At 43.4% G+C, this 26,714-nt stretch overlaps 1 pseudogene across 1 annotated transcript; it reads left to right on the top strand.

Annotated features, from left to right (window-relative positions):
• The first annotated feature begins 14,925 nt into the window (after positions 1 to 14,925).
• On the top strand, positions 14,926 to 15,833 carry LOC311126076 (putative nuclease HARBI1; annotated as a pseudogene). The gene is made up of 2 exons: positions 14,926 to 14,953; positions 15,138 to 15,833. The product of its transcript is annotated as a putative nuclease HARBI1 (transcript).
• Positions 15,834 to 26,714: the final 10,881 nt, after the last annotated feature.

Below are 26,714 nucleotides of genomic sequence, written 5' to 3' on the forward strand. Positions count from 1 at the left end.
TTAGGACACCTCATGAGCTGTCCTAACCAGTTAAGAGGTACCAGCAGGTGTCTTGATAATAGAAACATGCAGCGAGTCAGTGGTTTCTGTACCACATGTAATTGCTTTGGAGCAGTGGTGACCTGTCATTCAGGGCAGAGCCCCACCTGTTTAGCAGATGCTCTTACCCAGAGCGATTTACAGTAAGTGCATTTATCTTAAGATAGCTAGGTGAGACAACCAGATAATACAGTCAAATATACAGGATACGAACATTCAATTTCAGCTAAACAATGGATATATAGCGTTTTGCAATAAAAATTATACACATCTAAAATCTATTAATTAAACATCTGAGAACAGTAATATTGAAGGTACCCATAAGCAACCATTTCTGATTAAAAAACACATGTGAAAAATTGTGGAAATAGCATTTAGGAAATAAACTCTTAATAATTCTTAAACAAAATTGTCATCTCACCTCTTAGCTTTGGTGTCATGTTCCCCAGAGAGACTCATTTTAGAGGCAGGGCCCCCCTCCTCCCTCTCCCCAGAGAGACTCATTTTAGACCACTGACCCCTAAACAGAGATCCAACATGTTGGTTGTAGTTAACACAGTAATTCTTGAATGTGAATTGTTATCATTTATTAATTATCTCTTATAAAACATTTACTAACAGACATATCGAAACAGTCAGGTGATTTAATGCAATCACATGAACATGTAGTTGTGACATATCTTCTCCATGGTAACTGTCAATAATAATAATAAGTCACTGTTTGTTAAGGTAGTTATAGACAGTGCAGCAACACAAGGCCATGTCTCACACTTATTTGTATTCATTCAAAGTCGGCCATTTATTATTTTTGAATCTGTTCTTTTCTAAACGTATCTGAGAATGTAGACAGAAGGGCTAAAACAGGCTTGATTGATCTGGGGGGGATCAGTGATCTATACAGAAAGGTTTTTTGCAACAATTAAGAGATGTTATATTATTTAAAGTAGGCTAGGTTATAATGTAAAACAGTTTTTGTTGTTGTTGTGTAAAGCAGATCAAGGTCTATACCTCAGCAAGTGGCGACCCGTCATTCAGGGCAGGTGGCCTTTCCTGTTTTGCATGTTATTGTTGCATTAATACATGTCACATATCAGTTTGCTAACAATGTAAAAAATATATACACTACCGGTCAAAAGTTTTAGAACACATACTCATTCAAGGGTTTTTCTTAATTTTTTTACTATTTTCTACATTGTAGAATAATAATGAAGACATCAAAACTATGAAATAACACATATGGTATCATGTAGTAACCAAAAAAGTGTTTAACAAATCAAAATATATTTTATATTTGAGATTCTTCAAATAGCCACCCTTTTTCCTTGATGACAGCTTTGCACACTCTTGGCATTCTCTCAACCAGCGACCCGTCATTAAGGGCAGGTGGCCTTTCCTGTTTTGCATGTTATTTTGGCATTAATACGTGTCACATATCAGTTTGCAAAAAATGCAAAAAAATATATATATAATTGAGTTAATATAGCCGCATACAAACATGGTCTCTTTTTTGTTTTCTTAAGTAAGGCAGCTCCAAAATGCAGGTGTTTCAGCCTAGCTCAGTGCTTTCTGTGGTGGTGGGGCAAGCCAGAAGAAAATACGGAGTGCTGCGCCGTGATTGGCTCAGTGTTCTGTCACTCATGGGGACACTACGTCACTGCCAAGTCTAAGGGTAGAGCTAGAAAATACAAGCCCCTTGGGTGCTGCCACAGAGTCACAGATAAAATGACGTCAAATCACATTATATCTACAGTAGCTTTGATTGGACTGATCATGTCAACATCATACTTTTCAAAATCTTAGCTAGCAGTCATCATCATGAATCAAAGCGACAATCTACAGGCAAATCCTTTTTAATCCTTGTCATATGAAGAGAAATAATGAAGAGAAATGATAGGACAGCTGTTGGGACTCTGCTGTTGGGACTCTGCTGTTGGGACTCTGCTGTTGGGACTCTGCTGTTGGGACTCTGCTGTCGGGACTCTGCTGTCGGGACTCTGCTGTCGGGACTCTGCTGTCGGGACTCTGCTGTCGGGACTCTGCTGTTGGGACTCTGCTGTTGGGACTCTCTGTGATCATAGCTCAAACCTACTCTGACTATTGAATGTCTGACGTCGACCTAACCTTATAATAGTTTGTAGTTTAGCCTAGACTTACCAGGGTCTGCCCGTCTTTCCTACATATCAACACATTTATCCGACTTCTAATGTTACCGAGAAATATGTGCCACAGTTTCAACAGCCATTGTGTAACTGTGTAGGCTGCAAACTTACTTTCACGTTCATATGAGGAAATCACATAACTTCTTACAGTCGCTGGTGCAGCCGCCTGTTCTCTTGCAGATGAAGTAGCTTTTATAGGCAACTCATTCAACCAGCCTAAACAACAGTAAATAAAAGATGTCAAATGGTCAAAAGTCAAGCCTGGTATAGCCATGCACATCAAAGAGAGGTGTATTGCTACAGATGTAGGATCTTAATTTTAGCCAGTTTGCTACAGCAGGAAAATAATCCTGCAGCAACAGGACATTTGAATTATTATGTGGATTATAATGAATGATTAATTTTATAATAGAAAAGTGCAATTGATCATCTTCAGAAACCTTTTTTAAAGCTTGAATACACTCAAATACACTACACGTTTTAGTTATCCTGCAACAGGGTGATCAAATTAAGATCCTACATCTGTACAGAGATTATGTCTTTATCTAAACCAAGGCAGTTTGAGTTAATAGCAATGATGTTGCAACTGTTAGCTGCTGTAAACCTATGTGATTGGATGTTATAGACCCCCATCTGAACAGTTTCTTTCCCCATGCTGTGGCCCTCACCAACCGACCATCTGGCCCATAGAGACTAAAGGACTATACACTCTATGCTGCTCACCACATCAAGCCATCTCTGAACTGTACACTACCATCTGGCCCATAGAGACTAAAGGACTATACACTCTATGCTGCACACCACATCAAGCCATCTCTGAACTGTACACTACCATCTGGTCCATAGAGACTAAAGGACTATACACTCTATGCTGCACACCACATCAAGCCATCTCTGAACTGTACACTACCATCTGGCCCATAGAGACTAAAGGACTATACACTCTATGCTGCTCACCACATCAAGCCATCTCTGAACTGTACACTACCATCTGGCCCATAGAGACTAAAGGACTATACACTCTATGCTGCACACCACATCAAGCCATCTCTGAACTGTACACTACCATCTGGTCCATAGAGACTAAAGGACTATACACTCTATGCTGCACACCACATCAAGCCATCTCTGAACTGTACACTACCATCTGGTCCATAGAGACTAAAGGACTATACACTCTATGCTGCTCACCACATCAAGCCATCTCTGAACTGTACACTACCATCTGGTCCATAGAGACTAAAGGACTATACACTCTATGCTGCTCACCACATCAAGCCATCTCTGAACTGTACACTACCATCTGGTCCATAGAGACTAAAGGACTATACACTCTATGCTGCTCACCACATCAAGCCATCTCTGAACTGTACACTACCATCTGGTCCATAGAGACTAAAGGACTATACACTCTACGCTGCTCACCACATCAAGCCATCTCTGAACTGTACACTAAATAACTGAACTATACTGCATTAGCACTCTGTTCATCTCTCTTAGATATATTTATACTGGTACTGTACATGTGGACATCCACTGTATATCAACTGTATTCCCACTGTACTGTATATATGTATACCAACTGTATTCCCACTGTACTGTATATCTGTATACCAACTGTATTCCCACTGTACTGTATATCTGTATATCAACTGTATTCCCACTGTACTGTATATCTGTATACCAACTGTATTCCCACTGTACTGTATATCTGTATACCAACTGTATTCCCACTGTACTGTATATCTGTATACCAACTGTATTCCCACTGTACTGTATATCTGTATACCAACTGTATTCCCACTGTACTGTATATCTGTATATCAACTGTATTCCCACTGTACTGTATATCTGTATATCAACTGTATTACCACTGTACTGTATATCTGTATATCAACTGTTCATTCTCTTATAGCTCTATGCTCACTCTTCCTAGTTGTGTATAATGTTGTACAGACATTTGTGTAAACTCTTCTGTCTGTATTCTGTCTCTAAATGTTGTCTGTCACTATCACCATGTAGAATTATGTGTACAGATCTAGGATCTTAATTTGATCACCCTCCACTGCAGAATAACTTTCCCGCAATGCAGGAAATGTAAAACTTGTAGTGTATTTGAGGTTTTAAAAGGCTTCTGAAGTTTGTAATTTCCACTTAGAAATGCCAGACTTGAGTTTCGCTTAATAAAAATGTATCAACCGCTACAAAAATGTCCATTAATTATAATTCACACTTCCTGTTGCTGCAGGAATATTTTCCTGCTGTAGCAAACTGGCTCAAATTAAGATCCTACATATGTATGTGCAAATGTACTTGGCGAATAAAGGTGATTCTGATTCTGCAAAGGTTGAGTCTTGAATATTGATATATTGAATTTGACTTGCCCATGTTCAGTTAGCACCATTTTGTATGATTAAACTGACACAAACCTGTCTCAGTAGAAGTAGACTGTTAGGTCTGAGTGTTTTGCTTCCATTCACTGTACTAAAATTACACCATACATTTAATTTCTCTACACACTTTACAATCATTCCTGGCATGATTCTCACCTTGTAGCCTGAATTCACAACCAGAACATGTCAAGTCATTGAGATATCTACTGTTGTGCTGAGAGAGCACCTTCCTGATGACTAGCACTCTGTGTATTCTTATGGGTGAGGCCTGAGCTGGAATGTGAAGCTAACTGAAGCTAACTTTAGAAAACCTGTATATCTAGCTTGCATCATAGTACACCCCTCAGGCTAAGTTCAGGTTACAGCATGAGGCAGCCATCAACAGCCGAGTTGTAGGCTACAACCTGGGTCGTATTCATTAGTTTACTCCGCAGCCAACAGTTTTAAAATGTTGCATAAACAGTTTACTCCAAACGCTGTACAACGTGACCTAAACGGTCTTTCCACAGTATTTATTTGTCTCTCTTTCAAACAACATGCCTTCCTGAGTGAAAAGCGTTAACAGTAGATTAGAAAGAGAAAATGTTGTTGCTTGTTGTGTTTTAAGCCTGTTTTGAGAAGTCTATAGACCTATGATACAGTACACTCTTAGAAAAAAGAGTTCCAAAAGGGTCCTCTGGCTGTCCCCATAGGAGAACGCTTTTGGGTTCCAGGTAGAACCCTCTGTGGAAAGGATTCTTCATGGAACTCAAAAGGGTTCTACCTAGGACCAAAAAGGGTTCTACAAAGGGTTCTCCTATGGGGACAGCCAAAGAACCTTTTTAGATTCTAGATAGTGTAGGAGCGATCACCCTGGGGCACACAGATGGAAACAGAACGAATTCACCCCACGCATCTAATTTATATCCAAAACATTTTAAGGAGAGTAGGCCTATTATAACACTGTCTACAAAACATATCATCAACTATATTAATACACATAACAATATCATCAACTATTTTAATACACATAACAATATCATCAACTATATGAATACACATAACAATATCATCAACTATATTAATACACATAACAATATCATCAACTATATTATTACACATAACAATATCATCAACTATATTAATATCATAACAATATCATCAACTATATGAATACACATAACAATATCATCAACTATATTAATATCATAACAATCGTCGTCTTACCTTTTATGTGTCTCTCAATAGAAGTAGAGTCTGGAATGATCATTCGGTGGTGGAAAGTTCCTTTAGTTTGTTCTGCTCATTTCCATATCAGGTTCTACCTGTTCTCTCTCCCACTCCCTGTCTCTTTATAGCTCTTACAATGTGCCTTGGCAAACATTCTACAAGTGTCTGGAACTCCAAATGTAGTTCTGATTTAGTGTTCCAAATGAAAACAATTTGATTAAACTGGTTAATATGGTTAAAATACATTAAGACTGAGTAATGCTGTGATTGTTTTTATTATTTTGTATTGAAATGTTTGACTTTATTTTCCCTATGTCCTTTCAATATAGGAACAATTTGTGAAATGACAGCCTTCTGTAAATATGGACAAAAGTCTATGGATTAATTTGATGGTATGTGTCTTGCAACATTATGTAAAATGACAGGTTGAGAAACACTGCATCTTCCTAGGTGCATATGTGAGAAGGAACGCAAACTGTCTCCCTATGTGTGCCATCCCTAAACATCAAGTGTTTGTGGTTCATAAAAATGTTTATTGTCAAGGTTGAAAAATGAAAAAATAAGAAAATAAAAGTGTCTGGAACTCTATTGGAGAGATGTGACATCATTATTCCACAAGAAATTACATAATTTAGTGTTTTGTTGATGGTTGTCTTCAATTGGGTTGAGACCTGGTGACTGAGACGGCCATGGCATATTGTGAAACATCAGCAAGTTCAGCCGTCTTCATCAATGAAGCTCCTGCCAAACGTGCCCCAACAATCACCAATCGTTAAGCTCTTCCCGAGCAGGTTCGCAGTCTCTCCTGGTTGCAGCTCCTCTCTCCCCAGGGGTAACAGCTCCTCTCTCCCCAGGGGTAACAGCTCCTCTCTCCCCAGGGGTATCAGCTCCTCTCTCCCCAGGGGTATCAGCTCCTCTCTCCCCAGGGGTAGCAGCTCCTCTCTCCACAGGGGTAACAGATCCTCTCTCCCAGAGGTAACAGCTCCTCTCTCCCCAAGGGTAGCAGCTCCTCTCTCCCCAGGGGTAGCAACTCCTCTCTCCCCAGGGGTAGCAGCTCCTCTCTCCCCAGGGGTAACAGCTCCTCTCTCCCCAGGGGTAGCAGCTCCTCTCTCCCCAGGGGTAGCAGCTCCTCTCTCCACAGGGGTAACAGATCCTCTCTCCCAGAGGTAACAGCTCCTCTCTCCCCAAGGGTAGCAGCTCCTCTCTCCCCAGGGGTAGCAACTCCTCTCTCCCCAGGGGTAGCAGCTCCTCTCTCCCCAGGGGTAGCATCTCCTCTCTCCCCAGGGGTAGCAGCTCCTCTCTCCCCAGGGGTAACAGCTCCTCTCTCCCCAGGGGTAGCAGCTCCTCTCTCCCCTAGGATTTGAAGACATTGGTGGCTTAGCCCATAGCAGTACGGGGGTCCGGGAAGGAATTTCAACAGCTAAATCCATGAATACATCTACAGTGTATTGCCAAAAACCACTCAACATATTCAAACATAGACTCTGACCTGTCCTATGGTCCAAACGGATGAAAGAATCCCACAGTACCTAAACACCCTCTCTCTCTCTCTCTCTCTCTCTCTCTCTCTCTCTCTCTCTCTCTCTCTCTCTCTCTCTCTCTCTCTCTCTCTCTCTCTCTCTCTCTCTCTCTCTCGCTCTCTCTCTCTCTCTCTCTCTCTCTCTCTCTCTCTCTCTCTCTCTCTCTCACACACACACACACACACACACACACACACACACACACACACACACACACACAGTGCAGTAATTAGAATCCCTATATCAGCTTTTAGTGATAGTCTACTGTGTGTTCTCCCCTCCTCTGTCTCTCTTTCTCTGTGTCGTCTATTGATGTCTTTCATCTTGTCTGGTGTCTCTCTCCATTATATCCTATTCTTCTGTTGCTGTCTCTGTGTCTTGTCTGGTGTCTCTCTCCATCATATCCTATTCTTCTGTTGCTGTCCCTATGTCTTGTCTGGTGTCTCTCTCCATTATATCCTATTCTTCTGTTGCTGTCTCTGTGTCTTGTCTGGTGTCTCCATCATATCCTATTCTTCTGTTGCTGTCTCTGTGTCTTGTCTGGTGTCTCTCTCCATCATATCCTATTCTTCTGTTGCTATCCCTGTGTCTTGTCTGGTGTCTCTCTCCATCATATCCTATTCTTCTGTTGCTGTCTCTGTGTCTTGTCTGGTGTCTCTCTCCATCATATCCTATTCTTCTGTTGCTGTCTCTGTGTCTTGTCTGGTGTCTCTCTCCATCATATCCTATTCTTCTGTTGCTGTCTCTGTGTCTTGTCTGGTGTCTCTCTCCATCATATCATATTCTTCTGTTGCTGTCTCTGTGTCTTGTCTGGTGTCTCTCTCCATCATGCTTCATGGGTGCTGTACTACTATGACTGACCCTGTAAAACAACACATTTCACTGCACCTATCCGGTGTATCTGACAATAAAAAAAAAATAAAAAATCCAATTCCAACAGTTAATTTAACAATACTGGTTATAACTCTTGTTGACGTTGATCCAAGGACACCTTCACTTGCATTGCCCTCTTACTGCAGAAAAATATTCTCATGAAATCTTGTGACTTATAGTTAGAGAGAACGATTCCTGTAAACGCACACTGCTACAAGCAGGAAACAAGGTATGGACAAACCAGAAATGTGACATTTCTGTTTGATAGTAACCCTGAATGATGAATGTGTGATCTATCTTGTCATCTTTTTGGCCAACCACATTGGAACATTCTAAACTTCAAAAAAATATTTAAGGACATGAAGTATGGAGTCATTGTTTTCAGGAAGGTGTCTCCATGGTGATAGGAGGGACAGGAGGCAGACTAAAGGGCAAGGGCAGCCGCCTGAACTACTGCCCTACAAAGGCAAAGAGCAGTCTACGCAAACAGTGAATCTGAGAAAAATTGCTTTCTCCATTGCTTTCTCTGTCTTCTGTTGTCTCTATTGTTGACCCTCTTCTGTTGCTGTCTCTTGTCCCCCCCCTTCTGTTGCTGTCTCTCTTGTCTCCACTCTTCTGTTGCTGTCTCTCTTGTCTCCCCTCTTCTGTTGCTGTCTCTCTTGTCTTCCCTCTTCTGTTGCTGTCTCTTGTCTCCCCTCTTCTGTTGCTGTCTCTCTTGTCTCCCCCCTTCTGTTGCTGTCTCTCTTGTCTCCCCCCTTCTGTTGCTGTCTCTCTTGTCTCCCCCCTTCTGTTGTTGTCTCTATCGTTGACCCTCTTCTGTTGCTGTCTCTCTTGTCTGCCCTCTTCTGTTGCTGTTTCTTGTCTCCCCTCTTCTGTTGCTGTCTCTCTTGTCTACCCTCTTCTGTTGCTGTCTCTCTTGTCTCCCCCCTTCTGTTGCTGTCTCTCTTGTCTCCCCTCTTCTTTTGCTGTCTCTCTTGTCTGCCGTCTTCTGTTGTTGTCTCTCTTGTCTGCCGTCTTCTGTTGTTGTCTCTCTTGTCTCCCCTCTTCTGTTGCTGTCTCTCTTGTCTGCCCTTTTCTGTTGCTGTCTCTCTTGTCTCCCCTCTTATGTTGCTGTCTCTCTTGTCTCCCCTCTTATGTTGCTGTCTCTCTTGTCTCCCCTTTTCTGTTGCTGTCTCTCTTGTCTCCCCTCTTCTGTTGCTGTCTCTCTTGTCTCCCCTCTTATGTTGCTGTCTCTCTTGTCTCCCCATTTTCTGTTGCTGTCTCTCTTGTCTCCCCCTTCTGTTACTGTCTCTCTTGTCTCCCCTCTTCTGTTGCTGTCTCTCTTGTCTCCCCCCTTCTGTTGCTGTCTCTCTTGTCTCCCCCTTCTGTTGCTGTCTCTCTTGTCTCCCCTCTTCTGTTGCTGTCTCTTGTCTCCCTTCTTCTGTTGCTGTCTCTCTTGTCTCCCCCCTTCTGTTGCTGTCTCTCTTGTCTCCCCTCTTCTGTTGTTGTCTCTCTTGTCTACCCTCTTCTGTTGCTGTCTCTCTTGTCTCCCCCCTTCTGTTGCTGTCTCTCTTGTCTGCCCTCTTCTGTTGCTGTCTCTCTTGTCTCCCCTTTTCTGTTGCTGTCTCTCTTGTCTCCCCTCTTCGGTTGCTGTCTCTCTTGTCTGCCTTCTTCTGTTGCTGTCTCGCTTGTCTCCACTCTTCTGTTGCTGTCTCTCTTGTCTCCCCTCTTCTGTTGTTGTCTCTCTTGTCTGCCCTTTTCTGTTGCTGTCTCTCTTGTCTCCCCTCTTCTGTTGCTGTCTCTTGTCTCCCCCCTTCTGTTGCTGTCTCTCTTGTCTACCCTCTTCTGTTGCTGTCTCTCTTGTCTGCCTTCTTCTGTTGCTGTCTCTCTTGTCTGCCCCCTTCTGTTGCTGTCTCTCTTGTCTCCCCTCTTCTGTTGCTGTCTCTCTTGTCTGCCCTCTTCTGCTCAACCAACCTTGGTTCTCTCTCCATCTGCCCTCTTCTGTCACTTTCTCTGTGTCTTGTCTGTTGATGTCTGTGTCTTGTCTGTTGCTGTCTGTGTTTTGTCTGTTGCTGTCTGTAAATTGTATTTAGCTGTCTGTGTCTTGTCTGTTGTTGTCTATGTCTTGTCTGTTGTTGTCTGTGTCTTGTCTGTTGCTGTCTGTGTCTTGTCTGTTGCTGTCTGTGTCTTGTCTGTTGCTATCTGTGTCTTGTCTGTTGCTGTCTCAGGTTCTAGTTTGTTACTGTCTCCTTTGTCAATTTTCTTCTGTTATGGCCTGTTCTGTCTCTCTCCATCATATCCTATTCTTCTGTTGCTGTCTCTGTGTCTTGTCTGGTGTCTCTCTCCATCATATCCTATTCTTCTGTTGCTGTCCCTGTTTCTTGTCTGGTGTCTCTCTCCATCATATCCTATTCTTCTGTTGCTGTCTCTGTGTCTTGTCTGGTGTCTCTCTCCATCATATCATATTATTCTGTTGCTGTCTCTGTGTCTTGTCTGGTGTCTCTCTCCATCAACAGAAATATTGGTGAGGGTTAGGCCTACTCCAATACAACTTTCTCCATCACTTTCTCTGTGTCGTCTATTGATGTCTTTCATCTTGTCTGGTGTCTCTCTTCATCATATCCTGTTCTTCTATCGCTGTCCCTGTGTCTTGTCTGGTGTCTCTCTCCATCATATCCTATTATTCTGTTGCTGTCTCTGTGTCTTGTCTTGTGTCTCTCTCCATCATATCATATTCTTCTGTTGCTGTCTCTGTGTCTTGTCTGGTGTCTCTCTCCATCGTATCCTATTCTTCTGTTGCTGTCTCTGTGACTTGTCTGGTGTCTCTCTCCATCGTATCCTATTCTTCTGTTGCTGTCTCTGTGTCTTGTCTGGTGTCTCTCTCCATCATATCCTATTCTTCTGTTACTGTCTCTGTGTCTTGTCTGATGTCTCTCTCCATCATATCCTATTCTTCTGTTGTTGTCTCTGTGTATTGTCTGATGTCTCTCTCCATCATATCCTATTCTTCTGTTGCTGTCTCTGTGTCTTGTCTGATGTCTCTCTTTAGTTTTGCAATCCAAATGTGGAGCTATTGGAATTGTAACATGTTGTCCCATGTACATGGTGTAATTTACTGATGGTCCCTAATTAACCCCATAGGGATATCCAAAGTCAACCCAAATTTACCACTGGCATTACGATTGGGTCGGGTGCAGTTGCATTCTGAATAGATTATTACTTGGTGTGGGCATGTGGGCAACCTTCATTTACGTTGTGATGCAGTCACAACCACAAGTCTCACTAAACTCAGTTTTGGACAAGACTGACTTTATGACCAAAATTATCCTATTTACACTTTGCAGTCAATTTTGACAGTAGAATAAATGTATCTGACTCATATCGATGCCACATAGGCTGTTTGCTAAATGATAAGTTGGTTTTTAACTGCAGTTGCTCTTTAAAGTTACTGTATACTGACACGACCAGGGCAACACAACTGGAAAAGAAAATTCAAGTGTCCACATAACAGCGCAACAGAACTCCAAACATCAAATCAAACCAAATGTTATTTGCCACATGCGCCGAATACAACATGTCTAGACATCACAGTGAAATGCTTACTTACAATCTTAACCAACAATGCAGTTTTTAAGAAATAAAAAAATAGAAAGTGTTAAGTAAAAAATAGATAAATAACAAATAAAAAGTTAAAGAGCAGCAGTAAAATATAATAAAAGCAGGGACATGACAATAATAAAGATATTAAACAGACATGACAGATAAGAAGCTACAGTACAGAGCCCTACATGGCCCCCAGGGTACATGACTATGGTGATTTCAATAAAGCTACATGGCCCCCAGGGTACATGAATATGGTGATTTCAATACAGCTACATGGCCCCCAGGGTACATGAATATGGTGATTTCCATACAGCTACATGGCCCACAAGGTACATGAATATGGTGATTTCAATACAGCTACATAGCCCCCAGGGTACATGAATATGGTGATTTCAATACAGCTACATGGCCCCCAGGGTACATGACTATGGTGATTTCAATACAGCTACATGGCTACCAGGGTACATGAATATGGTGATTTCAATACAGCTACATGGCCCCCGGGGTACATGAATAGGGTGATTTTAATACAGCTACATGGCCCCCAGGGTACATGAATATGGTGATTTCAATACAGCTACATAGCCCCCAGGTTACATGAATATGGTGATTTCAAAACAGCTACATAGCCCCCAGGGTACATGAATATGGTGATTTCAATACAGCTACATGGCCCCCAGGGTACATTAATATGGTGATTTCAATACAGCTACATGGCCCCCAGGGTACATGAATATGGTGATTTCAATAGAGCTACATGGCCCCCAGGGTACATGAATATGGTGATTTCAATACAGCTACATGGCCCCCAGGGTACATGAATATGGTGATTTCAATACAGCTACATGGCCACCAGGGTACATGAATATGGTGATTTCAATACAGCTACATGGCCCCCAGGGTACATGAATATGGTGATTTCAATACAGCTACATGGCCCCCAGGGTACATGAATATGGTGATTTCAATACAGCTACATGGCCCCCAGGGTACATGAATATGGTGATTTCAATACAGCTACATGGCCCCCAGGGTACATGAATATGGTGATTTCAATACAGCTACATGGCCACCAGGGTACATGAATATGGTGATTTCAATACAGCTACATGGCCCCCAGGGTACATGAATATGGTGATTTCAATACAGCTACATGGCCCCCAGGGTACATGAATATGGTGATTTCAATACAGCTACATGGCCCCCAGGGTACATGAATATGGTGATTTCAATACAGCTACATAGCCCCCAGGGTACATGAATATGGTGATTTCCATACAGCTACATGGCCCCCAGGGTACATGAACATGGTGATTTCAATACAGCTACATGGCCCCCAGGGTACATGACTATGGTGATTTCAATACAGCTACATAGCCCCCAGGGTACATGAGTATGGTGATTTCAATACAGCTACATAGCCCCCAGGGTACATGAATATAAAGAGACATGGGACAAAACAATGGACCTGTAGAATGGAATAAGTTATAAGACCTCTATGATTCATTTCATTTGTCAGTTCTTCCAGCTAATGTGAGATGTTTAGATGACATAACATTTGAGGACACATACTGTAATTTAGCTGGCCATATTTTCCCCTCCCTTTCTGGCTGCCCTCCCCCTTCCCTTCTAAGTTCAAGTTCAAAAAGATGGTTTATTTGTCATATACACACGATAAACATGATGGGTGGATTCACTGACACAGATTAATCCTAGACTAAACTTTTGAACTGGACTAACTGAAATGGCATTTCTCAGACATGGCTATGAATACATAAGGGTGCTAATTAAAAGCTCTGACAATGGCCTTGAGGCCGATACGTAAAGCTTATTAAAGAGCAGTGATACTATCAAGAGCAGTGATACTATCAAGAGCAGTGATACTATCAACAGCATTGATACTATCAACATAAGTGATACTATCAAGAGCAGTGATACTATCAACAGCAGTGATACTATCAAGAGCAGTGATACTATCAACAGCAGTCATACTATCAAGAGCAGTGATACTATCAACAGCAGTGATACTATCAACAGCATTGATACTATCAAGAGCAGTGATACTATCAAGAGCAGTGATACTATCAACAGCAGTGATACTATCAAGAGCAGTGATACTATCAACAGCAGTGATACTATCAAGAGCAGTGATACTATCAAGAGCAGTGATACTATCAAGAGCAGTGATACTATCAACAGCAGTGATACTATCAAGAGCATTGATACTATCAACAGCATTGATACTATCAAGATCAGTGATACTATCAAGAGCAGTCATACTATCAAGAGCAGTGATACTATCAAGAGCAGTGATACTATCAAGAGCAGTCATACTATCAAGAGCAGTGATACTATCAACAGCATTGATACTATCAAGAGCAGTGATACTATCAACAGCAGTGATACTATCAAGAGCAGTGATACTATCAAGAGCAGTCATACTATCAAGAGCAGCGATACTATCAAGAGCAGTGATACTACCAAGAGCAGTGATACTATCAACAGCATTGATACTATCAAGAGCAGTGATACTATCAACAGCAGTGATACTATCAAGAGCAGTGATACTATCAACAGCATTGATACTATCAAGAGCAGTGATACTATCAACAGCAGTGATACTATCAAGAGCAGTGATACTATCAAGAGCAGTCATACTATCAAGAGCAGTGATACTATCAACAGCATTGATACTATCAAGAGCAGTGATACTATCAAGAGCAGTGATACTATCAACAGCAGTGATACTATCAAGAGCAGTGATACTATCAAGAGCAGTCATACTATCAAGAGCAGTGATACCATCAACAGCATTGATACTATCAAGAGCAGTGATACTATCAACAGCAGTGATACTATCAACAGCAGTGATACTATCAACAGCAGTGTGTGGGTTTCTTCTCTTTTTTTTCATCTTATTGAACTGTTACCAGGCACCTGCAAAAAAGACAGCTCAGATGTGCGAGTGCCTTTTGAAGTTTAAACTGGACTAAATGAAATGGCATTTCTCAGACTTGGCTAAAAATAGTCTCAGATTTTCTCTAGTCTATAATGAAAAAGTCTGATTTCCAGATGAACGATTAAAGTTAATCTAGATCTAAGTGAAGTCTTAAATTAAACCTGGTCAGAGGAAGGTTTAACTTCAGATTAATGGATGTTGGCTCCCAGGTTGACCTTGGTAATGGAGGAAAATTGATTACCTGGACTATATCAATGATGATCACAGAGCATCACCAAGGCGAGACATAAGGGCAGTTATAGACAGGAGCATCCACTGAAGGATTTGGATGAAATCAATTTCTGTGACCGTTTCCGTACGTACAAAGAAAATACAGCTGACATTATTTGTTTGCTTGAGCCAGGCATCCCTCCTTCCCTACAAGTACTGATCACCTTGAGGTTTTTGGCATCTGGAACCTTCCATCGTGAAACAGGAGATATGAGTGGTGTAAGTGAACTGACTATATGCAGAATAGTCCACAAAGTCTGCAATGCTACAGATGAACTGAAAGACAATTCCATCAAGTTCCCTGATGCTGCTGCCCAAGCCAACTACAAGGTAGAGTTCTATGAATATTGGAACTTCCCTGGAGTCATTGACTGTATAGATGGATGTCATATTCCCATCAAGTGTCCCTCTACAGCAGAGTATAGGAATCGTAAAAACAGGTTCTCAATAAATGTACAAAGTGTGTGTACTCCCAATGCGCAGTTCTCCAACATTGTTGCACATTGGAAAGTTGCAACTCATGACTCAAGGATTTCCCAAAATTCTTCTTTGTGTGCTCAGCTTGAAGGAGGACAACATAGTGGAATCATACTTGGTGACAGTGGGTATGTACAGACTAACTTCTTGTTCACTCCTTCTCTTCATGCAATAGGACCTGAACAACAACGGTATAACCAAGTTCATATCCACACCAAATGTTTGGTGTATGGAAGTCGTTTCCAGTGTCTCAGACACATTGCACTTTCAACCAAAAAGATGCTGCATTGTCATAATTGCAACAGCAGTGCTTCACAATGACCTCAAACAGCATGACTGCTCAGATCAATGACCTCAAACAGCATGACTGCTCAGATCAATGACCTCAAACAGCATGACTGCTCAGATCAATGACCTCAAACAGCATGACTGCTCAGATCAATGACCTCAAACAGCATGACTGCCCAGATCAACGACCTCAAACAGCATGACTGCTCAGATCAATGACCTCAAACAGCATGACTGCCCAGATCAACGACCTCAAACAGCATGACTGCTCAGATCAATGACCTCAAACAGCATGACTGCCCAGATCAATGACCTCAAACAGCATGACTGCCCAGATCAATGACCTCAAACAGCAGGACTGCTCAGATCAATGACCTCAAACAGCATGACTGCCCAGATCAATGACCTCAAACAGCATGACTGCCCAGATCAATGACCTCAAACAGCATGACTGCTCAGATCAATGACCTCAAACAGCATGACTGCCCTGATCAATGACCTCAAACAGCATGACTGCCCTGATCAATGACCTCAAACAGCATGACTGCGCAGATCAATGACCTCAAACAGCATGACTGCCCAGATCAATGACCTCAAACAGCATGACTGCTCAGATCAATGACCTCAAACAGCATGACTGCCCAGATCAATGACCTCAAACAGCAGGACTGCCCAGATCAATGACCTCAAACAGCATGACTGCTCAGATCAATGACCTCAAACAGCATGACTGCTCAGATCAATGACCTCAAACAGCAGGACTGCCCAGATCAATGACCTCAAACAGCATGACTGCTCAGATCAATGACCTCAAACAGCATGACTGCCCAGATCAATGACCTCAAACAGCAGGACTGCCCAGATCAATGACCTCAAACAGCATGACTGCTCAGATCAATGACCTCAAACAGCATGACTGCTCAGATCAATGACCTCAAACAGCAGGACTGCCCAGATCAATGACCTCAAACAGCAGGACTGCCCAGATCAATGACCTCAAACAGCATGACTGCTCAGATCAATGACCTCAAACAGCATGACTGCTCAGATCAATGACCTCAAACAGCAGGACTGCCCAGATCAATGACCTCAAACAGCATGACTGCTCAGATCAATGACCTCAAACAGCATGACTGCCCAGATCAATGACCTCAAACAGCAGGACTGCCCAGATCAATGACCTCAAACAGCATGACTGCTCAGATCAATGACCTCAAACAGCATGACTGCCCAGATCCTCACATTAAAGATGAGGATGACCCCCATGTTCCCGGGGTTGAGGCAGACAATGACAGAAATTGACTAATATAATAATAAATAATATGCCATTTAGCAGACGCTTTTATCCAAAGTGACTTACAGTCATGTGTGCATACATTTCTACGTATGGGTGGTCCCGGGGATCGAACCCACAACCCTGGCGTTACAAGCTCCATGCTCTACCAACTGAGCTACAGAGGACCACGTGTAGATGCTTATGCTATGCAACACTTCTTACAGCAAAGATAGCTCAAGTCATTGAAGCAAACAATAGCCATGGATTGGTAACAAAAAGCTTTTTAATTCACAAATGGAAATATTGGGACCCTGAACAGACAACAAGAAAAGAGATGGAGACACCACCTGGTCATACTCGAGACACCACCTGGTCATACTGGAGACACCACCTGGTGATACTGGAGACACCACCTGGTCATACTGGAGACACCACCTGGTCATACTGGAGACACCACGTGATCATACTGGAGACACCACCTGGTCTCACTGTAGACACCTCCTGGTCTCACTGGAGACACCACCTGGTCATACTGGAGACACCACCTGGTCTCACTGTAGACACCATCTGGTCTCACTGTAGACACCACCTGGTCTCACTGGAGACACCACCTGGTCATACTGGAGACACCACCTGGTCTCACTGTAGACACCACCTGGTCTCACTGGAGACACCACCTGGTCATACTGGAGACACCACCTGGTCTCACTGGAGACACCACCTGGTGATACTGAGGTCGGTGACAGTCACACACACTCCAAGGTTAAAACCTCAAACGTAAACAGTTGTTCACACACACTTTTCATCATGCAGGAAGCTCTGACAGGTTTTGTGCAGAAGCTTTGAAGAAGTCGTTGAACACTGGAGGTGTTGGCCGAAAAGGGAGAAGGCAGAGGGAGGGGCGCAGGTGGTCCTCGTAATGCCTGGGCCCACTGATGTAGGAAGAGGTGGGCTGACAGTGGAAGAGCAGCCACACGCATCTGTTGCTGAGGAACAAGTTGTCCGTGTTGAGGGCACAGAGTTGCAACTTTTACCAGAGGGAAATGTTATGCAGCAGAAAAATATTGTTGTAGAAGGTAAGGATGGATCTGAAGGGCCATTTCCTCAGACTGGTGAGGAGGTGCCCAGTACGAGTGCTGGGGTACAGGAGAGGGTTCATGTGGAGCTAATCTCCCAGGTAGTGGAGGAGATGCCCACTACAAGTAATGGGTTACAGGAGAGGGTTCATGTGGAGCTAGGTTCCCAGGTAGTGGAGGAGATGCCCACCACGTGTAATGGGGTTCAGGTGGGGCTAGTCTCCCAGGTAGTGGAGGAGATGCCTGGTACGAGTGATGGGGTGCAAGTGGGGAGTGTTGAAAGGGATGTGGTAGAGGGGAGTCAGTGGTCTGTGGCCTCAGTTGAGGAGGATCAGGAGAAGGATATGGATATCGCTCTTGATACGATATCAGCTGGTGAGGACTCAATTTACGATCTAGAGTAGGTAAATGGGTTTCTTGATCAGACGTTTGGGAAATCTGTCAAATTGGCAGATTATTTTGATGTTGATAAGTTTGTGAGGTCAGCTGTGATGTTACAGAAGACGGTGGGGTTAGACCAGTTGAGTGAGAAGAAGCGGTTTCGCTTGAGGAAATTTGTTACTGCTGTTGCAGCAGCAAAAGGTGGTGGGAAACGTGGTCAGGTTAAGAGAAAATTTAAATAATGGTGATGATTATGCCTCATAGGGTGTTCTATTCTCGTTGTCTGGTTTCTCTGTGGTATCTTCTGCTTTTCCTTTTTCTTTTCTATATGGAGGTACTAAGGGTAGGTTCTCTCAATATTAATGGAGGAAGGGACAGGAATAAGAGGGCATGGGTATTAGAAGTAATAAAACATAAAAGGCTTAATGTAGTTTTCCTACAGGAGACACATAGTGATGAGGAAAATGAGGTTGACTGGGGTATGTGGTGGGAGGGGCAGCATATACTCAGTCATGGTACTAATTTCAGTGCTGGGGTGGCAATCTTGTTTTCTTCAGGCTTAGGGGTGGCTGTGGTATCTACAACAGAGATTGTCAAGGGTCTGGTTTTATTGGTCAAGGTGGATGTTATGTTATTTTTTTATTTTTTTTTATTTTAATGTTTATGCTCCTAATGAGGGTACAGAGCGTATTGTTGGTTTTGATAAAATAAAGGAAACCTTAAGACAGTGTGACCAAGAGGGGTGTATGGTTTTAGGGGGGGACTGGAACTGTACAGTGGATTTTACTGTTGATCGCACCGCTGAAGAACCTCACCTGCGGTCAGCCACTTGCCTGTCTGGTCTGTTAACTGAGTTTGAGCTTTCTGAATTGTGGAGAGTAAGGAATGCAAAAGTTAGGCAGTACACATGGCTGAAAGTGAATGAAGGTCATGTCAGTGCAGCAAGGTTAGACAGGTTGTATGTATCTGAGCAATACTGTAGTAGGGTTGGAAGGTGTGACATCACTCCTGTGGGTTTCTCTGATCACCATATCGTCACTGTTGATATTCACTTGTCCTGTCCACGAAGGTCATCATCTTATTGGTATTTGAATGTTAAATTGTTACATGATGTCATGTTTTGGGAAAGGTTTTTGTTGTTTTGGGAAGGGTTACAAAAGGGAATTTTGAGTCCTTGAGACAAGGGTGGGAGGTTGGGAAGGCCCAAATATGATTATTTTGTCAACAGTATACTGCTCTGTCTCGAATTGAAGTTAAAGAGACTATCAGGGCCCTTGAACAGGACATCAAATCTATTGAATTGAAGTTGCTCACTCAGAATGACCCCGGACTAGTCATGAATTTAAAGGACAAGAAACATGAACTGAGGTCGTTTCTGCATGAAAGAGTGAAGGGTGCCTTGATTAGGTCTCGTTTCGCTTCCCTCAAGGATATGGATGCTCCTAGTGCTTTAAAAAAAAACCTAGGACAGTCGACATTGCAACGTAAACAGATGGTATGCCTTCGTCTCCCTGATGGGAAGGTGACCACGGATGACAGTGAGATGCGCCAATATGCCGTGGATTTCTACTCTGCCCTCTACAAGGCAGAGGATTGTGGTCCTCTGTGTGCTGAACAGTTGCTACATGGACTTCCTCAATTGGGCCCTGAGCAGAGAGCTGCTTTGGACTCTGACATTACTCTGCAGGAGCTGTCCACAGCAGTTATGCAGCTCTCATCAGGCCGAGCCCCTGGCATTGATGGTTTACCATCTGAGTTTTATAAGCACTTTTGGGGAGGATTTTTATGAAGTGGTATGTGAATCTTTTCATGAGGGCTCTCTTCCTGTATCTTGTCAACGTGCGGTACTTTCACTGTTGCCAAAAAAGGGGGATTTGGCTCTCATAAAAAATTGGAGACCTGTTGCTTTGCTGTGTGCAGAATATAAAATTGTTTCTAAATGTCTCTCAAACAGGTTGAAAGAGTATCTGGGATTGTTGGTCCACAAGGACCAGTCCTACTGTGTACCTGATCGCTCTATTGTTGACAACTTGTTTCTAATAAGAGATGTTTTAGACATTTGTAAACTCTCTGATGTAAATGTGGGTTTACTTTCTTTGGATCAGGAGAAGGCTTTTGATCGTGTGGACCACCTATACTTGTTTAAAACAATGAAAGCCTTTGGGTTTGGGGATGTTTTTTTGTCTTGAATGAATTTACTGTATGCTGGGGCCTCGTGTATGGTGAAGGTGGGGGGTGGTTTGAGTTGCCCCATCCCTGTCCAAAGGGGCATCAGGCAGGGATGCCCAATTTCAGGGCAGTTATATAGTCTGGCGATTGAACCAATGCTTTGTTTTTTAAGAGCGAGGCTTACTGGTTTCTCTGTGTCAGGGGTTATGAAGGGTCCCACGATAGCACTGTCTGCGTATGCAGATGACGTGACAGTTTTTATTACAGGGGGTGAGGATGTTAAGGTTCTCTCAGACGCTTTAAAGGTGTATGAGGGGGCCTCCTCAGCTAGAGTCAATTGGGGAAAGAGTGAAGCGCTGTGGGCAGGTCAGCTTCAGATGGGGTCCGCTCCACGGTTACCAGGGGGGCTTCAGTAGGGCAGAGATGGGATGAAGACTTTGGGGGTTTTTCTAGGCTCCGATGTCTTTCAGAAAAAGAACTGGGAGGGTGTAGTGGAGAAAGTGTGTGCCAGACTGTCAAGATGGAAATGGGTGCTGCCCCAGCTGTCTTATAGGGGAAGGGTACTGGTAGCTAATAATCTTGCTGCCTCTACCCTGTGGCACAGACTAATGATTTTGCAGCCACCAAAGGGTCTGATACAAGAGCTTCAGAGGACCCTTGTCAATTTCTTCTGGTCTGGACAACATTGGATTAAAGCTTCAGCCCTGTACTTGCCACTGCACGAGGGTGGGCAAGGCCTGGTGGACATTTCTTCCAGGATCATGGCTTTCCGGCTTCAAGCAGCACAGAGACTGTTGTACAGTGACGGTTCTAGCTGGGTTGACACAGCCTACACATTGATGAGGAGAGCAGGCTGTTTGGGCTTAGACAAGCACCTTTTCCTCTTAAAGCTGGAGGGGGGTGAGTTGCCTGGACTGACTCCATTTTATGAGTCTGTTATGCAGGCTTGGAGAGTTCTGGTCAAGTCCCGTAAGGTCTGCACGCCACCAGGGATGTGGCTTTTTGAAGAGCCTCTTTTTCATAACACTGCCATCCAGTCCCGTGTTCTGGGTTCAGCTAGCCTACATTCATGCCTGTTAGGCGTGGGGTGTACTAAGCTGGGTCATCTGATGCGGAACAGGAATAGGTCGTTGGAGGAGCTGGGAGAAAGAGCAGGGATCCGATCGTCTCGCCTACTGAGGAAGGTCGTCGCTGAGGTCTGTGACTCCTTGCCAGTACTTCATCTGCAGTATGTGACTGACACTTCCAATTCTGATCGGTGGAAGGAGGGTCTGGATTATGTGTTCCCTGCACTGATTGTTAGTGCTGTGGCGGGGGCATTCGAGGAGGACGTGGGGATGCTGCTTTCCTTTGATACCCCGGAGCTGGGGGAGTTCAAGGAGGTGGGAAAGAAGGCCATGTACAGAATATGTGTAAAGGTGTCTCATGCCTCTTCCCTGGAAGGGGTAAAATCGACGAGGTGTGTGCTTGGTCCAGGTGCCTCCCCAAAAGGCTGTTGGCGATCATTATACAAACTGCCTATTGATAAGAAGACAGCTGACCTCCAATGGAGGATAATACATGGAGCCATAGCCACCAACATGCATCTGGTACACCTGGATCCTACTGTTGGGGAGGGGTGTCCATTCTGTGCTGAGTCTGAAACTCTGGCACATCTGTTTTTACAGTGTCCCAGGTTGGTCGGGATGATTGACCTGATCACTAATTGGTTCTCAACGTTGGGAGAGGTTTTCTCTTCTCAACTGTATATATTTGGGCCAAAGTACAGGTTTAGCCAAAAAGGTGTAGTTGTGTTGCGTAATTTTGTGTTAGGGGCAGCAAAATTTGCGATATGACAGACCCGAAAGAACAGTATTCGGGGACAGGGGTCTGCGGATGTGGTGGGAATGCTGGAGGGAATGTTGGCAGCGAGAATAAGGGTTGAGTTTTGCCTATTATAAACTTGTCAACAATATTGATCTTTTTAAGAGTATATGGGGTATTCAGAGGCTGTTGTGTTTAGTAACTGTGGAGGAGGAATTGGAGTTGTGTTTTTATTTGATGTGTAACTACGGTTTTGTATGAGTATATATTGTGTGGTGGGCTCCCAGACCCAATAAAGATTATTAAAAAAAAAAAAAAAAAAATTTTTTATTGAACTCCATTGGAGGGATGTGACATCATTCTTCCACAAGAAATTCCATTATTTAGTGTTTTGTTGATGGTTGTCTTCAATTGGGTTGAGACCTGGTGACTGAGACGGCCATGGCATATTGTGAAACATCAGCAAGTTCAGCAATCTTCATCACTGAAGCTCCTGCCAAACGTGCCCCAACAATCACCAATCGATAAGCTCTTCCCGAGCAGGGTTGCAGTCTCTCTTCGTTGCAGCTCCTCTCTCTCCAGGGGTAAAAGCTCCTCTCTCCCCAGGGGTAACAGCTCCTCTCTCCCCAGGGGTAGCAGCTCCTCTCTCCCCAGGGGTAACAGCTCCTCTCTCCCCAGGGGTAACAGCTCCTCTCTCCCCAGGGGTAACAGCTCCTCTCTCCCCAGGGGTAGCAGCTCCTCTCTCCCCAGGGGTAATAGCTCCTCTCTCCCCAGGGGTAGCAGCTCCTCTCTCCCCAGGGGTATCAGCTCCTCTCTCCCCAGGGGTAACAGCTCCTCTCTCCCCAGGGGTAGCAGCTCCTCTCTCCCCAGGGGTAACAGCTCCTCTCTCCCCAGGGGTAGCAGCTCCTCTCTCCCCAGGGGTAGCAGCTCCTCTCTCCCCAGGGGTAGCAGCTCCTCTCTCCCCAGGGGTAACAGCCCCTCTCTCCCCAGGGGTATCAGCTCCTCTCTCCCCAGGGGTAACAGCTCCTCTCTCCCCAGGGGTATCAGCTCCTCTCTCCCCAGGAGTAGCATCTCCTCTCTACCCTAGGATTTGAAGACATCAGTGGCTTAGCCCACAGCCTGTAGGAGGGTCCGGGAAGGAATTTCAACAGCTAAATCCATGAATACATCACCAGTGTATTGCCAAAAACCACTCAAGAACTTCAAATATAGACTCTGACCTGTCCAATGAGCCAAACTGATTAAATAATCCCACAGTACCTAAACACTCTCTCTCTCTCTCTCTCTCTCTCTCTCTCTCTCTCTCTCTCTCTCTCTCTCTCTCTCTCTCTCTCTCTCTCTCTCTCTCACACGCAGTGCAGTAATTAGAATCCCTATATCAGCTTTTAGTGATAGTCTACTGTGTTCTCTCCCATCCTCTGTCTCTCTCCATCACTTTCTCTGTGTCGTCTATTGACGTCTCTCATCTTGTCTGGTGTCTCTCTCCATCATATCATATTCTTCTGTTGCTGTCCCTGTGTCTTGTCTGGTGTCTCTCTCCATCATATCATGTTCTTCTGTTGCTGTCTCTGTGTCTTGTCTGGTGTCTCTCTCCATCATATCATATTTGATGCTGTCTCTGTGTCTTATCTGGTGTCTCTCTCCATCATATCCTATTATTCTGTTGCTGTCTCTGTGTCTTGTCTGGTGTCTCTCTCCAACATATCCTATTATTCTGTTGCTGTCTCTGTGTCTTGTCTGGTGTCTCTCTCCATCACTTTCTCTGTGTCGTCTATTGATGTCTCTCATCTTGTCTGGTGTGTCTCTCCATCAACAGAAATATTGGTGAGGGTTAGGCCTACTCCAATACAACATTGAAAACATGAAAACACGACTACATAACACCATTAAATACAGTTGGAATATAGTTACAACACTCAAACTGTTTCCATCAAACCGAAAAACAACAGGAAAGCTGGATAAACACATTTAGATTTCTACATACTGTACTTTGCTTCTGCATTACCGATACAGCTGTTTAAGGTCATAAAAAGGCAGAGTGCAGTATCAGCATTTAAGGGGTCATAGGTCAGATCAGTGGTCATGGTTGATATGATTGGACAAAAAACAACAACTTTAAAGCCATTTGTCTCAGATTCACTGTTTGCGTAGACTGCTCTTTGCCTTTGTAGGGCAGTAGTTCAGGTGGCTTCCCTTGCCCTTAGTCTGCCTCCTGTCCCTCCTATCGCCATGGAGACACCTTCCTGAAAACAATGACTCCATACTTTGCTGAAACCTGTTCTGCCAGTTCATGTCCTTAAAAGATGAATGTTGGAATGTTCCAATGTGGTTACCCCAAAAAGATGCCAAGATAGATCACACATCCATACCTTGTTTCCTGCTTGTAGCAGGCCGCGTTTACAGGAATCCTTTTCTCTAACTATAAGTCATATGATTTCATGAGAATATTTTTCTGGAGTGAGAGTGTAATGCAAGTCAAGGTGTCCTTGGATGAATGTCAACAAGATTTATAACCAGCATTGTTAAATTAACTGTTGTAATAAATAAATACAATATTTGTAAATGTATTGTCACAGACACCGGATAGATGCAGTGAAATGCGTTGTTTTACAGGGTCATAGTAGTACGCCGCCCCCTGGAGCAAATCAGGTGTAAGTGCCTTGCTTAAGGGCACAGACAGATTTTTACCTTGACGGCTCAGGTATTTGAACCAGCAACCTTTCAGTTACTGGCCCCACTAGGTAATCTTACCATACCAGTTCACACCCTAACAGAAGACACTGTTTAAGTGTTCAAATGTAGTCCATGAAGAGGTATTAGGATTATGTGCACAGCTATTCTGCCGTACAATTGCAAACTGCTGCTACACATTTGGTCAAAGAAGAGTTCAGACCTAAATCAGGCTTCGTAGTATCTGTTATATCTTGTGACAAAGTGTCCTGGTTCAATTATCTTATGTTTCAGAGAAAATGGAGGGTCAAATTTGATGCAACTACAAAATCCCGGTAAAAACCAAGGAAACAGCAGTAAGTGAAGTTACTGCCATCTGGCTTTGTTCCACCATGTTCTACTGCAGTTACTACGGTTTTCCTTGGTATTCTATCAGGCTCTGAGTTCAGGCCATCCCGACCATGACACTCACCCTCACACACTCCATGAGACAGCCAGTGGTCCAGTTTACACCAGAATAAAACATGGCACAATCACGGGGAAACATTATGGTTTAACTCACATTGAAATGCAAATACCCAGACAATGGTAAGAAAGATAGCAAACTAAATATTGAAACGCTGGCTAACATAAAGAAAAGGACAGCATTGATAGTAATACAAAGTCACATAAGGATAAACATTCTCCGTGATGAAATAGTTCTTACCTTATGGATAAAAACAGCTTGAGGGTTGCTACAATACAACATTCAAAACATGAAAACACAACTACATAACACCATTAAAAACAACAAGAAAGCTGGATAAACACATTACGATTTTTTAGATACTGCACTTTGCTTTTGCATGACCCATACAGCTGTTTATCGTCATACAAAGGCAGAGTGCAGTATCAGAATTTTAGGGGTCATAGGTCAGATCAGTGGTCATAATAAGATGATACATCAGTGCATTTACACTTATCTACCTACGACATATTTGGCTGGACAGCAAAAACAACTTTAAAGCCTTTTTTGTCTTCAGTTGGACTGTTTTCTAGTTGATGCTCTTTGCCTTTGTAGGGCTGTTTATTCAAGCAGTCAACGGACAACAACTTTTAATGCAATCACAGGGAAAAAACTTTTGAAAGCAGTTTTGACCTTTGTTAAAAAAGAGGGGGATCCAAGCTTTCCATTGATAACACGTTTATTTCTATACTCCTACAATTGCGCTAATGCATTGTTTTAAAAATGCAGTTACAACTGGAGTATCAAGCATGGTTTAGGAACATTCACAACAGAGCTCTTAAAGGGGCAACAGCATCTTAAAACCGGAGTATCAAGCATGGTTTAGGATCATTCACAACAGAGCTCTTAAAGGGGCAACGGCATCTTAAAACCGGAGTATCAAGCATGGTTTAGGAACATTTACAACAGAGCTCTTAAAGGGGCAACGGCATCTTAAAACTGGAGTATCAAGCATGGTTTAGGATCATTCACAACAGAGCTCTTAAAGGGGCAATGGCATCTTAAAACCGGAGTATCAAGCAAGGTTTAGGAACATTCACAACAGAGCTCTTAAAGGGGCAACGG

This window comes from Coregonus lavaretus (genome assembly GCF_964263955.1).
Source record: "Coregonus lavaretus genome assembly, contig: HAP1_SCAFFOLD_4136, whole genome shotgun sequence".
Classification (NCBI taxonomy): domain Eukaryota; kingdom Metazoa; phylum Chordata; class Actinopteri; order Salmoniformes; family Salmonidae; genus Coregonus; species Coregonus lavaretus.